General features: G+C 49.4%; 1 long non-coding RNA gene across 1 annotated transcript in view; it reads right to left on the reverse strand.

The window, feature by feature from the left end:
• LOC108176361 (uncharacterized) overlaps positions 1–16,065 on the reverse strand; it is a 97,780-nt gene that overhangs the window by 46,608 nt on the left and 35,107 nt on the right. The window contains exons 3-4 of the long non-coding RNA XR_011386927.1: positions 14,435–14,551; positions 12,250–12,410 (exon numbers count right to left, since the gene is read on the reverse strand). This is a non-coding gene — a long non-coding RNA (uncharacterized lncRNA). The remainder of the gene's footprint in view (positions 1–12,249; positions 12,411–14,434; positions 14,552–16,065) is intronic.

Below are 16,065 nucleotides of genomic sequence, written 5' to 3' on the forward strand. Positions count from 1 at the left end.
TTCGATGGCACCTCACCTGCTGGGTGCCTCCTTTCCAGCCTGTGGGCATACTGGGAAGCCACTTAGCTAATGGTAAAAGGGAAGAATTGGAAAAGGGGGAACATTTGCTTGCCTCTCCTCATAGCGCGGTGTAAATTTGGAATATTTGTGTCTTTGCCGTTAAGAACAACCCAACCTACTTATGTTTATCGCCGCTTCTCCTGCATTACAGAGCCCCTGCCCATGCCCCCCCAAGTCATCAGCGAGACATTGGAGTAATACTCTTTTCTCTGTTAACCTTTCCTTCCAGGATAGTTTATTTTCGAGAGGAAACATTTGATAAAGCTCAGAGTAATTTTAAATACATGATTTGCCACATTCACACTTGTCACTTATCATGCGCACTTCACTCCGACCTCCCTAGCACTCTGTTAACCTTCCAGGGCTCTGTTAAAGCAAGCCATTTGCAGCTGCCCTGTGAAAACTCTGCATTTAAATTGCTTTTCCTCCCCTTCCCCAAATTTTACACAACTATAAATAAATTTAATTACGATTCCAAGAAGTGTAAGCAAATCTTCTATTGCATTTTTAAATCTTTTATCTCCTTCTTGTCCCTCCACTAAATATACAGTTTATCAAGCAGCCACCCTGCTTTCTGGGGGCACTTGGCCCTTCTCAGCCCCTCTGCTACTAACATAAATCCGAATCTGTCTTCCCTTCTGTCCAGATGGATTTTTGAGGGTTACAGACTAACCTCGTCCTCCAGGGCCTACACCGCATTTCTGAAAAGGAGACAGCAGGGGACCAGCAGCTAGGTCTCCTAAAATGCCTTTGTGGGGTGGGCATTTGCACAGTAGTTGAAATGCTGCTTGAGATGCCTGCACCCTATATGACAGTGCCTTGTTTGAGTCCCAGATCTACTCATTCCAGCTTCTTGCCAGTGGGTCCCTGCCACGCATATGGGAGACATGGATCAGGTCCCTGGCTCCCAGCTTTGGCTTGGGTTGGCTTATCATACCTGGCTGTTGGAGCCATTTGGGGAGTGCACCACTGGCTAGGAACTCTGTCTCTTGGTATCTATCTCCTTTTCTGTGTCTGTCTCTCCGCCTCTCAAACAAACAAAAAAAAATAAAAAGTTAAAGTGCCTTTGTGTGCCTCCATCCCTTGGCAGCCAGATGTGGCATGTGCCTCCCTCATTTCAACACAGGCCCTGCACAGGTCTAGCCCACCACCTGTACCCTGTTGCTGATGCTCATTTATGTTCAAGGTTTACCCCATCCTCACCCTCACACACCAGGAGCTCTTGGATTTTTTTTTATCCCCGGAGTGTTTCACAGGACAGATGCTTACTGAAGTGTGTGTGCATTCAACAAGGGGGTATTCTGGCCACACTAAAAGAGAAAATCACCTGCTGTCACCATGAGGTTGGGTCCAAATGTCATCTTGAAAGGCACATTGATAAGAATCTACTTTGAGGTCCCTGTTCTTTTCAGAGCACTTTTAAATGCATTCTTTCATTTGTTCTTGGCTAAACCCTCCTATAGCAAGATGGCCATTTTTCTTAGCCCTTTGCTACACACAGGGAGACTAAGATAAAGTCCTGAGGCCCCTCAAGGGTCCAGCTTCCATGCCACACAGCTCCCACACCATGTCTCAGGTACCTCCTTCAGTGAGCTCCAGCTCCTGGAGGGCTGGTCTTGCTGTCATAGCAACATAGCTGCCCCTCGGCCTTTGGGTCCTGAAGCCCTGTGGTGTCCCTTCTGGAATTGAACAGGAAGAAGCTGGACACATGGCTTATACGGGAGGAGAAAGACTCAAAGTAAGAGAAAGGCCATGAAGCACAGGGGAAGGCCAGCATCTTTTTCTAGGCTGAGAGCCAGTGGGGGAGAGGCAAACTGTTCCAGCTCCTTAGTCCCCCAAGGGGTGACTGGGTGCCAGGTAAACTCAGGCATGGCCTCCAAGGAGGCCCGTTCAAACTGTTGCCTGCTCACAGCTAGTAACAGCAATACCAGTGAGGGCACAGGCACCCTCTTAAGCACTTTAGGCTCATATGCAATAACACACCTCACTCTAGCAGTAACCCAAAGCAGGAGGAAATATTATTGTCAGTGCCTGGCAGTAAGGAAAACTGAAGCACAGACAGGTTAGCACGTTGGTTGAGTTTGCACAGCTAGAAAGTGGTCGAGTGAAGACTTAAGTCTGGGGATTTAGGCTTCAAACTCTAAACTCTTAACCTTTACACTCGAGAACCAATGACGGCAAGAGAAAACTGCAACCTCACGCTGATGGGCTGGGATGTCCTCAGTCACTGGTAGCAAAAATCTCATCTCAGAGTGACTTCCGCATCCAACATGGAAGAACCTTGGATGTTCTGCCAAATAAAATGGGCCAGTCACAGAGGACATTTACTGTTCGATTCCTCTTATCTGAGGCACCAAGAGTAGTCAAATTCACAGATTCAGAGAGTAGAATGGTCCTAGCTGTGGGCTGAGGGGGGGAAATGGGGAGTTAGGGTTCACTGGGTGCAGAGTTACCGCTCTAAAGATGAATGGAGGTGATGATTGTGTGACAATGGAAATGCACATAATGACACTGGACACTTAAATAGGATACAAATTGTAAATTTTATGTTGTAAATATTGTACTGCAATTTTTATATAGACTATCTTTTTTAAAAAAGATTTATTTATGTATTAATTTGACAGGCAGGTGACAGAGAGAGAGAGAGAGAGAGAGAGAGAGAGAGTGAGTGAGTTAGTTATCTTGCATTGGCTGGTTTACTCCCCAAATGGTTGTAATGGCCTAGCATGAGCCTGGAACTCCATCTAGGACTCCCACATGGGTGCAGGGCCCAAGCACTTGGACCATCCTCTGCTGCTTTCCCAGGTGCATTAGCAGGGAGCTGGATCAGAAGTGGAGCAGCTGGGACTGGAATGCCAGAATCATATGGGATTCGGTCGTTGCAGGCAGTGGCTTGACCCACTGTACCACAATGCTGCTCCCCACATTTGTTTTAAAAAGTGACTTACTAAGGAAATTTAAAACTATCACATGGCCTACAAGGTCCAGAGTTGGGACAAGTCCATCACTGGTGTGGGGTGCTCTGTCATTGTTGCCTCAGGTCTTTCTGCTCAGCCATCGTGGGATGTGAACCTATTGTACCCGTGGTCAGGTGAGGTTGCTGCAGTTGGAGACGTCACATCCAGAAATGACAAATTATAGAGGGAAAAGATACCACTGCTGAGGCCGGCACTGTGGCCTTGCAAGTAAGGCCACCGCCTGCAGTGCCAGCATCCCATGTGGGCGTTGGTTCAAGTCCTGGCTGTTCCACTTCCATTCCAGCTCTCTGCTATGGCCTGGGAAAGCAGAGGAAGATGGCCCAAGTCCTTGGGCCCCTGCACCCATGTAGGAGACCTGGGGGAAGCTCCTGGCTCCTCACTTTGGATCGGTGCAGCTCCCCACATTGTGGCCAACCAGCAGATGGAAGACCTCTCTCTCTGCCTTTCCTTTTCTCTGTGTAACTCTGACTTTCAAATAAATAAATAAATCTTAAAAAAAAAATAAAAAAAGATACCATTGCTTCCTGCTGCTAAGGTCAGCATTTTGTAAATCTCCAAATTAATAAGTTGAAACCCAAGTCGCAGAGTGATGGTAGGGGCCTTTGGGAGGTGATTAGATCGTGACGGTGGAGCTCTCATGAATGGCCTACAGGACCTTATAAAAGAGCCCTGATGGGCCGGCGCCGTGGCTCGCTTGGTTAATCCTCCACCTGCAGCGCCGGCATCCAGTGTGGGCACAGGGTTCTAGTCTCGGTTGCTCCTCTTCCAGTCCAGCTCTCTGCAGTGGCCCGGGAAGGCAGTGGAAGATGGCTCAGGTGCTTGGGCCCTGCACCCACTTTGGAGACTAGCAGGAAGCACCTGGCTCCTGGCTTCGGATCGGTACAGCTCCGACCATTTGGGGAGTGAACCCACGGAAGGAAGACCTTTCTCTCTGTCTCTCTCACTGTCTAACTCTATCTGTCAAATAAATAAATTAGTTAAAAAAAAAAGGAGGCCCTGAGACGCCTCTTCTGTCCTTCCACCAACTGAGGATGCTTCTATGTGGCAGTGGTCCTCACCAGACACTGAACATGCTGGCTCCTTGGTTTTGGACTTCCAGACTCCAGAACAGTGAGCAGCACATTTCTATGGTTTATAAATTGCTCTGTAACTTGGTTATACCAGCACCAGCTGCCTGCAGCAGGAATTCCTACAGGAGAGGAAAGGTTCCCCAGAAGGCTGCTAGCACACCATCCGCGTCTCACTAACCACTTCAGTACATCCCCGCCCATGCCTTGAGGGTGCTGGGGCTGAGACCCAGAGCCTTGCCCTGAAGCACAGGCCACAAGGAGTGGAGAAGACACCTGAACAAAACCATCCAGTGGGGGTGGGGTAGATGAGAAAATGCCAATCAAGTCTGCTAGGTCTTTATGAAAGAGTACTAAGGGGGCCAGTGCTGCAGCATAGCCTATTAACCATCTGCAGCACTGGCATCCCATATGGGCACTGGTTTGAGTTCCGGCTGCTCCACTTCCCATCCAGCTCCCTGCTAATGCACCTGGGAAAGCAGTGGAGGATGGCCCAAGTGCTTGGCCTCTGTACCCATGTGGGAGACCTAGATGAAGCTTCTGGCTCCTGGCTGTGGCCTGATCCAGCTCTGCCCATTGTGGCAATTTGGGGAGTTAACCAGAGGTTGGAAAACCTCTCTCTCTCTCTGCCTCTGCCTCATCCTCTCTGTAACTCTTTCAAATATATAAATACATCTTTTTTAAAAAGTACTTAATAAGGTCATTTATAAGTCATGCTCACTATGATTGTGGCACACTCACCAAAACACATATCATTAAAACCTGTTAGACTGAGCTTTAAGGTTTTTTTTTAATATTATAACACAATCTCTCCTGTACTTTACCTGGCAAATCACCTTCTCATAACAGCTTAAAAATATAAAGTAGCTGAGTTAGTTCTGCATGTTCAGTAATACACCACCAAACTTTCTCGATGAAGAAAGCCCGTGGACAAGGAAGAATGGCAGGTGCACATGGGTTAAAATGTCCTAAAGGGGCTGGCTTTGTGGCACAGCGGGTTAATGCCCTAGCATGAAGCACCAGCATCCCATATGGGCGCCGGTTCTAGTCCCGGCTGCCCCTCTTCCAATCCAGCTCTCTGCTATGGCCTGGGAAAGCAGTAGAAGATGGCCCAAGTCCTTGGGCCCCTGCACCCACGTGGGAGACCTGGAAGAAGTTCCTGGCTCCTGGCTTCAGATTGGTGCAGCTCCGGCCATTGCAGCCATCTGGGGAGCAAACCAGTGGAATGGAGGATCTCTCTCTCTCTCTGCCTCTCTGTGTAACTCTTTCAAATAAATAAAATAAATCTTTTTAAAAAAATGTCCTAAAGGAGCAACTTACTGCAACACCCCTCCCTCCCCACAGCCTACCCTGACACACACAACACTGCAGCACAGTGACAGCCCAGCCTACAAAGTCAGAGACTCCATCCCAAACCTGGTTTGGGCAGAAGATGAACCAATTGACTTTGGGCAAATGACTTAATCTTTTTGAACATTGATTTCTTTGTTGCAAAAGAGAGATGAAAGGATTCTCTTTCCTGAGATGAGTCAGGGCTGCAAGGAACCAAGCCACCCTGGGGTCTTCCCTCCTCCAGCCCACAGTAGCCCTGCAGCTGCCAAACCATCCAGGCTCCTCCAACCCCTGCTCACCCAGCTCTGCCTCTCCACCTGCCCTGTGCCAGGTACACCAGGGCTTGCTGCACTAGCTCCCCAAATGGCTGTCTCTCATCTTCAGCATGCCCCACAACTCTGAAGGGAACTTTTCAGAAACACATCTGACTATGCTGTCCCCCTGCCACCCACATGGGGAAGCCAGGGGCCCTGGTGGCGGGGCTCTCAGTCTGTCTCGTGTGCTGGCCACACACCTCCTGCCCGTTCACTCTCCTCCCTGCCCTTCAGATGCTGTCCTCTCGCCCGACAAGCAAACACATTCTCCTTGGCAGCAGAGTTTGGAGTCCACTGGGTCTGGATTCTCATCTTGGCTCTACCACCAACCACTGGGAGACCTTAGGCAAGCAGTTTTACTCCTCTGAGCTTCAAGGTCCTGATCAGACCCACGCTTGCAGTGTTGTTGTCAGAATCAGCATGCAAGGGAAGTGCCTTGAACAGTGCCCTGCTCCTGACAAGTTAACTAAAAAAGACAGTCATTCTTGTCAGCATTTATGTCCCAGCTCAAGTATCACCTTGAGAGAAATCTTCCAAGGCCCTGAACTACAGCAGTCCCTTCTTCATTTCTAGAAAGAAACAAAGCCCTTTTCCACCATCTGAAACACGTTTCTTATACTCATGTATGCTCATGGTTCCTGCCACCTCATCTTCATCCCCAGACATTGTAAGCTCCTGGAGAACAGGAGCCAAGTTTACTGATATTTGCAGCCTCAAAATAAATGATGCCTGGCCCAGGCCAGGGTGTTTCACAGGGCAGGCCTTTGCCTAAATGTGTGTGCAACTTGCTCCAGTTAACAGAGCATCAGGGCCAGCGCTGCGGCTCACTAGGCTAATCCTCCGCCTAGCGGCGCCGGCACACCGGGTTCTAGTCCCAGTCGGGGCGCCGGATTCTGTCCCGGTTGCCCCTCTTCCAGGCCAGCTCTCTGCTGTGGCCCGGGAGTGCAGTGGAGGATGGCCCAAGTCCTTGGGCCCTGCACCCCATGGGAGACCAGGAGAAGCACCTGGCTCCTGCCTTCGGATCAGCGCGGTGCGCCGGCCGTGGCGGCCATTGGAGGGTGAACCAACGGCAAAAGGAAGACCTTTCTTCTCTCTGTCTCTCTCTCTCTCACTGTCCACTCTGCCTGTCAAAAACAAACAAACAAACAAAACAAAACAAAAAACAGAACATCAACAGCTTTCGTGCAACATCATCCTTGTGCCCTGCCCCTGACAGGCTCTTCAGAGAGACCACAGAATCAGGACTAGAGCCAGGGGGATAACAACATTGACTTCTAGCCGTCTGTGTCCCCTGGGTAACCTAGTTGGGCCCTCTGATGACCTCACTGGCCTCCCTCCCCACTTGCATCCAAGAGTACAGGGGACTTATTTATCCACACACACACCTGAATTGCTTTTCTCCCCTCCCTTGCCCTGGGGAACAGAGAGGAGCATCCCAGGGCCATTGTGTGTCCGAGGTACCTCCCAAGTCAATTTGTCTGTCTTGTTTCTGTGAGAGGCACATGAGTAGGCCTCCAGAAAGGTCCCTGGGCAGGAGAGGTGAGAGGACTGGGCCGGGGTGAGCAGGGGCCAGATTGTCGCATGGGTTCCTGAAAACAGGATTCAGGTCCAGAACTCTTTTTTTTTTTTTTTTTTTTCTGAGCCTGTGGACAAGGCCGAGTCTGGAAGTCTGGTTTACCTCTGCTCCTCCCCCCCGAGCCCACTCCATTTTTATATTGCTCCGAGGTTAATAGCCATGTCGTGTGGGGTCAGGGAAGACATCCGTGTCTCAGATAATATGCTTACGGTGATTACCACACATAATTGACTGACCTTGCCTCATTCTTCCCCTGCTGCAGGCCGCGACTGATAGGACGAAGCCGGCCACAAGAGTTTATTTTCCATCACACTCCATTGTGCTGCTCAGCAAATGTTTCAGCAAGCTTTGAATGAACCACCTTTTCAAGCTCTGGGTTTTCAGAGTTAAAATAGGAAGCCATGACCATCCTAATAATATGAGATTTTAAATCAGCTTTGGGCCACCCTACTTAGAGCACTATTGTGGACATCTGGAAAACCAGGCTTGGCGCATGGGCATTGCAGGATCTTCTTCATCTCAACTTTATGCACTTTGCCTTGGGGAGGGAGAGCGTTGGGAGGGATGACAAAATTAGCCCTTGAGTGCCCAGATCATACCCTAAAGGGATAACTGGGTCCAGCCTTGTGCAGGCAGCTCACGCCATCAGGTCACTGGGCAGCCTGCCGCTCCTGCCTCCGCCTGCCCGCACAGGCCCACCTAGCCCTAACAAAGGACACCTCAGCTCTCAGCAAATGGATCCCTCCTTCTGAAAAGACAACGAACCCTCCAGATCCCAGAGAGAAGGGAAAAGTAGGAAACTGAAGTGAAAAAAAAAATTCCCCAAAGCAAACTTCAAAATGTTACATTAAGATTTTAAAACTTTTTAATAATGTTTTACCTTCGCTCTATTCCATCTATCTAGCAATTAATCCATCAGCCTTCACATAATACACACCTACAGGAAATGCGACTACACATCTCCGGGCTGGATTCCACAGTGAATTCCTAATGTGCTAACACTAGAGAATTCCAAGCTCCCTCGACTTTCCGCATCCCCTCTCCCCTTCCCACACCTCCCAAAACAAGTTCAAGTTCTTGTGTGTCACAGAGGACAGGTTTTGGATTCAGTGACTCCATTGGGATTTTAGCCTTAGCCCCAGAGAACCCACTAGGGCCTAACTTTCAGGGGCAATACCCAACCTAGGTCTACCATCCAAATGTTTGCTCCCTAAAACCTCTGCAGAGCTGCCCCTCAGGGGCATTAACCAGAAGGCAAGTGGCAACAAAGAAAGTTTTCTGTCACTGTTCATCACACAAGTGCTGCTTCAGAGTCATTCTAATTTGTGCAATAACCTAACTCAGGTTCTAGTTGCCACTTGGAGGAATCCAGTTGGAATTACCAATTTACCACAGTGTCACATGAGTCATCATATCTTCCATTGGTGTCGGGGGGTTGGGGGGGAGGAAGCGAGGTTAAAAAAAAAAGGGGTTAGATGGGTGGAGGTTGCTACTGCTTAACAGAAAAATTATACATATTCTAAACATATGGGTGATCTTTAGAAAATCTCAGCATCGTTTCATAATTATATACTACAAGTTTTAATTAACTAAAGCTCTGCAAATCATAATGCCTTATTAAAATGCAATTAATCCTTTGATTAAAAAACAAAAAGCACAAGTATTTACAACAAAAACACAAGTAGAATAATTACAAATATCATGTACCCATTTCTTTTATTTGGGTGTCACTTATGATGTTGCCTGCTCCCTTCATTAATTCAAACACACACATTATCTCGCATCCACAGCAGCGTGAGTGACAGTGGCCACCAAACACACAGCACTATATCCTATTGATTTCGGCAAATCCTGAACAATGCCATTTGCATGCTTGTTTCTGTAATAATAAAGATATGCCATTCAGAATTAAAGCCCGGCCAGGCTAGTGGCAACTAATTGTGTTGTATGTAATGAGTGCAATTTCAATTTGATATCACCCTCAGCTTTTCTTGCCGCACTCGCTAAGTACTTTCAAGTCTTTGTGGGGAAATAATTGATTTTTTTGTGCTGTGGGCACAAGAAAATTATTATGATCTTTTGAATAATGCCAAAGAAAAGACCATGAATGATTTAAATTGGTATATGAAGAAGGCTTCGCTGTGGACTGTGGCTTGACTGACATCCTGCTAATGCAGTATCTAGATTAGCAGTTCTTAAGGAGGTAGCTAATACGAAACTGGTAAAACAGAGAAGCTTGCTACCAGTGTTGGGTGGTGGTGGTGGGGGTGGTGGTGAGTGAGGATTGCTGTTCCATCTTATTTGTTATCCGGGGAGCACCAACAATTTGGGGATTTAAGGCATGACACGATTACATAATTGCCTGGCCCTCACCACCGAGGGGATGTTTCAGCTGATAAATTACACATTTGAAATGGGCAGATAGGAGAGTGCGGCCCCAGGACTGCAGGCGCGGCTGCAGTCCGGCTAGGCAGACCCACCTGCGGTGGGCAGATCCCTGTGTCTGGAACATGAAAGTTGGTTAGTGTCTTTTTCTGACATTGAACTCCAGGAAGAAATTGGGAGTAAGGGAGCTACCTTATTTATTCCTTAATCTTCCCATTAGGAACAACTGCTCCACCCTGCTGTGAGCCTGGCTTGGATCTGGCAGAAGAGCTAACCTGGGAGGATAGTGAGGAAGGAAATCTAAACCCAGGCCAGGTTTCCTTTGTGCCCATGAAATCCTGCATCTGCAAACCCAACCGGGGACAACTGGTCCCTCCCTCCCTTCCCCCACACCTCCCCATCCCCCAGCCAGCCTTCCGTCCCCTCTGTGGCAGCCTGGACCTTAAGGACAAGGAAATAAACACTGTGGAAGGATGGACTACCAGTCCAAAACACAATTCCACCTTAAAACGCATCCACCTTCCAAATCTCACTCTTCAGAGGGGGGAGTGTTGTTAATTTAGTTGGTCATAACTAAATAGTTTCTAATCTGGAGCAGGAGGCTGCTGGGAATATTGGACAGTTTAAAGGTTAATCACCATCGCCTGGTTACACAAGTGAGGCAGAACTAATTCCTCCAAAGGCAAATGGCTTGCAGTTTTATCAGCAGTGCAGATTAGAAGTGTTAATATACAGAACAGAATGGACGCTTAAGGGCCGGTTTTCCCCTTATCGGCAAACTTTGCAACAGAACTCAGCTCCTGCACAACCCCTGCACTTCTATAATAAGGCCCCTTATTTTGCCTCTCGAGCAGAACTATCAAACAATCCTGTCCAAACCACCGCCACCAAAATCAGGGTATTACAGACCACGGCTAATTGGAAGATCACTATAATGAAGGAAAAGATAAAATACTTTGGCTGTTGGCCTAAAATGTGGATCAACGCAACATAGGAAGCTATCTTGCTATGTCACATTCTGAGAGATTTACATAAACAATAAACTCAATCCAGCCTCCCCCCCCCACCTGAAAATACATCTTTGTTTACAGTAAATGCAACCTAAAGCCAGACTAGAGGAGGCCGCTGAGGTTCTTTACATAGACAATGTGGTTGGGACAGCAGTTTTGCAACTGTGCAGGAGAGCAGGGACTATGTCTTTTTCCTCTCATGCAAGCAGCAGGGAGAAAATGGTTTTTAATGTGCTCCACGCTTCCTGTATCATAGATATCTAAATATTTGGACCACTCCATCTGCTGAAACGCCTGCAGCAGCCATACACACTGACTTCCACGTTTCTGCAAAGGCTGCAAGGGCCTTTCTAGGGCAACAGGGAACGCAGGGCATGGAAGGGGAAGGCTAAAAGGCTGCCAGAGGCTGTCCCCAGTGAGTGGCTGGGTCTCCTTTGGAGTCAGGGGAGGAAGGGCAGATTCAGGTCCGAGAGAGGGGCGTTTTGAGATCAAAATTAAAGACAACTGGTTTGGGCACTTGGCTTGGAACTGAAATGCTGGAATTGGAGTGCCTGAGTCCTGGCCCTGTTTCCAATTCCAGCTTCCTGATCATGCACACCGTGGGAGGCATCCGGTCATGGCTCTCATGGCTGGGTCCCAGCCATCCATGTGAGTTCCCTGCCCTCAGTCTTGGCCTGGCCCAACCAGGCCCACTGCAGCCACTTGGAGAGTAAACCAGTGGGTGGGGGCTTTCTCTGTTTCTCTCTCTCTTTCTCTCCTCCCTCCCTGGCCCCTGCTCTGCTCCCTGCTTCAAATAATTGTAGAAGCAACCTAGAGACAGCTGTGCTGCTCTTGTAGGGCTTGCAATGTTTGTGATGGGAACTCTGCTGTGACACCACCACAGGAGAGAAGGAGACATTACAGGAGGAACGCACCATAAGCAGGCCCCCTGGGTGGTGATCCTTTCTGAAGCTTAGGTTTGCTTTCTCTCGGGGCTACGAGGCAGCCTGGGTGAACCCACCTCCCACGCACTGTTCAGTGGGCTCTCACTGTCAGCCCTCCCTTGCACCCCAGAATACCTGTCTCCTGAGAGCTGGCATAGGGGAAACGTTGAGGCTCCTCCCTGGTAGCAATAGGCTCCATCATTCTCTTTTCCAGTTCCTTGTTCTTTTACAACATAAACTCCCACAAGGAGCCATGTCTTTTGTCTGAATGCCCCACAGTGCCTGCAAAGATTTAAAGAGCTACTTCCCAAGTCATACCAACTAATTCGTGTGTCCACCATGCATTTGCCGAATGCGTGGATGCTGTAGGGCTGCCTACAAGGCTTTGCGGGGGAAAGCTAGGAGTCACACTCGACAGTTCCTGGGTGCACTACACAGATAAATGGCCACACAGTCAGAGGGGAACTGTGATGTGGAGGCGTGGCCAAATGCTGACTACTTAACCAAGGCAAGAAGCACTTCAGAGTTCATAGAAGGTGGCCCAGACAGCCAGGGAGTTGGCAGGGGGCCTATCACTCATTCGTGCGTTTAGTCATTTACTCACTCAACAGTGTTGTGCCCCTCCAGCGTCCCTGCAATGTCGTAGATGGTGGGCATGCAGCAGTGAGTAGAATGAGGCCTCTGTGTCCAGGAGTCCACAGTGGGAGGTAATGAGGAGCAGCCGACACATAACCAGGTGACCCCAACGCTGCAGGCCCTTGGCACCTGCAGATTGAACACGTGAAGCTGTGGCTCACACGGTGAGTCAGTGGAGGCCCAGGACCTGCAGCTCCTCCTATTGATGCTGGGTACTGCGAACCTGCTAGAGATGGAGGGGGGACTTTGCTGATGATCAGACTGGCCGAGTGTTGACTTAGCTAGAAAGGCAGACAGAGGGAAGGAGCAGTCACTTGAGGGGAAAGCGAAGCCTAGGAAGGATTTTAAAAAATTTATTTTGGGGCCAGCACTGTGGTGTGGTAGATTGAGACGCCAGCATCCATATGAGGCAGCTTCTCTTCCAGTTCAGTGCTCTGCTATGGCCTGGCAAAGCAGTAGAAGATGGCCCAAGTGCTTGGGCCCCTGTACCCATGTGGGAGACCTGGGAGAAGCTCCTGGCTGCTGGCTTCAGATCAGCTCAGCTCTGGCCATTGTGGTCATTTGGGGAGTGAACCAGTGGATGGAAGACCTCTGTCTCTACTTCTGTGTAACTCTGCCTCTCAAATAAATACATAAAATCTTGTAAAAATTTTAAGATTTATTTTATTTATTTGAAAGGCAGAATTGGGGGAGAAGGGAAAGAGAGAGGTATATTCCATTCCCACGTGGATGCAGGGGCCCAAGCACTTGGGCCATCTTCCACTGCTTTCCCAGGTGCATTAGCAGGGAGCTGGATAGGAAGTGGAGCAGCTGGGACTTGAACCATCAGCCTATGGGATGCCAGCTGCGTTGCAGGTGGTGGCTCAAGCTGTTAGGCCACAATGTTAGCCTCAGGATTTTTCTTTAAAGATGGGCAAGTTCACAGCATTTTTATGTGCTAATGAGACTCACTCAGAGGAGAAAAAAAATAGCAGGCAGGAAAGAGGTGAAGCCCCAGATTATGTGATGAGGCGGAGTCTGTGTACCCTAGAGGGGTATGCCTGGCACAATCTGGTTGGTCCAGGATTTGCCCAAGTTTGGCCCTGAAAGTTCCACTCCCCAGATGCCTGTCAGAGGGGAGCAGACTGAGCGACTGGTTACCCCACTGGAGGGTGAGCCTTAGAGACAGGGCGTGCGGGGACGGGGGAGGCACAGCAGAGGATGCAGTGCGCGTGGGTTCAGTGATCAGTGACAGGAAGAAAAGGTGGTTCCCTTTTGATGCATCTATTTTTTCAGTGAAATAAAGAGTATCATATTCTCTGAGAGGAATGAGCAAGGAGGGCGTTGACAGTTTGAGGAGAGCAGAGGTGGTGAAAAACCCTCATCTGGAAGAGCGAGAGGGGGCAGCCTGTGGAAGTGGGTCAGCACTTCTGGACAGAGCTGCATGGCCACCCGAGATGCAGGGTGAGAAGCTGATGGTGAGCCCATGTGTGTTCCCCAGCCAGCTTCAAGGGACCATTTAGGTGGGGACTGCATCTACCCGGGTGGGGAAACTGAGGCCTGGCAGGTAAGTGATTTGCAGGAGTGCACAGACGATTGGTGCAGAAGCAGAGCTGGGGGACTTGCCTCCTAATTCAGTGCTCTTTATCTGGCAGGAGCCTGGGAGAGCTGACAGCTGTGACAGCACAGGCAGATGACAGGGAGGGGTCCAGGGCAAAGGACTCCCACGCAGGGGCGCTCAGTGGTCTGCCAGGGGACCTCCTCTTGTGAGCCCCTGGGAGCACTGGACACAGAGTTAAGCCACTTCATCCTTCCAGGCAGAGCAGAGACAAGGAAGTGGTGACTTCTTCCACCAGTGCTGCACCCACCCTCTTAGCCTCAGCTTTCCCAGGACTCTTTCTGCGAACCCTCTGGTGCACCCTGGCCATTGCTTATATCTCCTCTTGGAGGAAAGGGCTCAGAGACTCCTCCAGGCATAGAGGGGGAGCCACATAAGGCACACAGCGAAGACACGGCGCCTGATGGCACACTGTGGTCACTGTAGGCGAGCTGTCGGGAGCACAGGGAGAAGTAAAAGCACACAGCACCCTGACGCCAGCAGCAGAGGCAGTCCAAGAGGACCGCCCAGCTCTGTTGAGATCAGTGCCCAAGAAAGACAATGAAAGTCGCTCCACCTGGGTGGGGTGCGTCATGGTTGCAATCCCAGAAGGTGTCCTCTTAGGTTGCCAGGTATGTACGCTGCTGCCGTGAACTGCTGGTGAATTCGGGGGTCAGTTTCAGTGATGTTCAACCTGAGGTTTTCAAAGAGGCCAGTGAAATTCTCAGTGATGGGTATAATGAAGTTATTTCAATATTTTAAACAGTCAGATAGAAATCATCCATTTAACCACCATACGCAGAGTTAATGTCAAGCACCCTTCCTTCCGCCAGGGCATGACATTCCTTAGTGGTGGGGAGTTTGATTGACAGGTGGGTGCCTCTAGTAGCAATGGGAAAGCAGTTACTTAAAGTGTAGACCCAGGGGCTGAGGAGTAATAAAAGGAAGAAGACAGAAAGTTAGGAAAACAACCATCTGCATGTATGGCTTTTTGTATATGCTATTGATTTGAACCAACATTACAACTAGCAGAATCAATCTGATGGCAATGAAATGAATTTTTCCTCAGCACTTTTATGTAAGTCAGTGCAAATGCATGTGGGACCTGTTTCCCTTTCAAGCTGAGAAACTTTCCTGACTCCTTCCCGGCTCAGCCAGCCCACTGGAGGCCTGAACTTGGCTGACTGTGTGGTGAGTGGACATGGATACCACTCCACTAACAGCCATAGTTACCCATACTCATCTGTTTGCAATGACAGGTGAGGCCCCATCTCTTCTCATCTCAGCTGGATCCCTTCTTGCAAGCTCAGCCTCTGATAGATCCACGGCAGTGAGCGAGTCCCCTTGGCTGGAAACCAGATGAAGTCCCTTTTGCTCTGAATCCAGCAGTCCCTTGTCGCTGGGCTTCCTCCCTGGTTTGATGGTTCTTCCTTCAGATATCCACTGAGCAACTGTGAGGAGCCAGACACTGCACCAGGCACTCTGGCTACAGGGACTACTACTCGACACTCTCTTCCCCCAGAAGCACTCTCATTGTTCTGGGAAGGAGCAGATGTAAAGAATGATGCTCCCAGTGTGGTAAGGGTTCCAAAGCTGGCCCAGAAAGAGCTTGTGAGGGAGAATCCATGCCTCTCTGCATTGTGAGCAAGGAGTCAAGCTCAGAAAATGAGAAGACACTGGGTGTCAGGGCACTGGGGGTGGAGCAGGTTGTAGAAGGAGAGTGGAGAAGGAGGCCAGAAAGGAAGCTCGGAGGAGCAGAAAGAACCTGCAGCAAGGCCCAGAAGCACGGGAGAGCATGGAGGAGGTGCAGGAGTTCCCAATATTCCACCAGGCTGTCGTTTGGTGGCTTACTGAGAAAATCGCATGGATTGGAGAAACGTTGTCCATGCTTGAGTTCTCATGCTGTTGGCTGTTGAGTTCAATGCTCACGAGCCAACAGTATATATTAAATAAGGCACAATTATGCAGAAACACACAGGAACAGGTCACATATTGATTGCTTGATAAAAATGTGACGAGAGGTTCGTAGGAATCTAACCCTGTACTTTCCCTACAGCAATGCTCCAATGTTTGCTAATTCAGAGTGCAAAGCAACTTTATAGAACATAGCTGCTGGCAGGCGCCGCGGCTCACTAGGCTAATCCTCCGCCTTGCGGCGCCAGCACACCAGGTTCTAGTCCCGGTCAGGGCGCCGGATTCTGTCCCGGT

Source organism: Oryctolagus cuniculus, chromosome 2 (genome assembly GCF_964237555.1).
Source record: "Oryctolagus cuniculus chromosome 2, mOryCun1.1, whole genome shotgun sequence".
NCBI lineage: Eukaryota > Metazoa > Chordata > Mammalia > Lagomorpha > Leporidae > Oryctolagus > Oryctolagus cuniculus.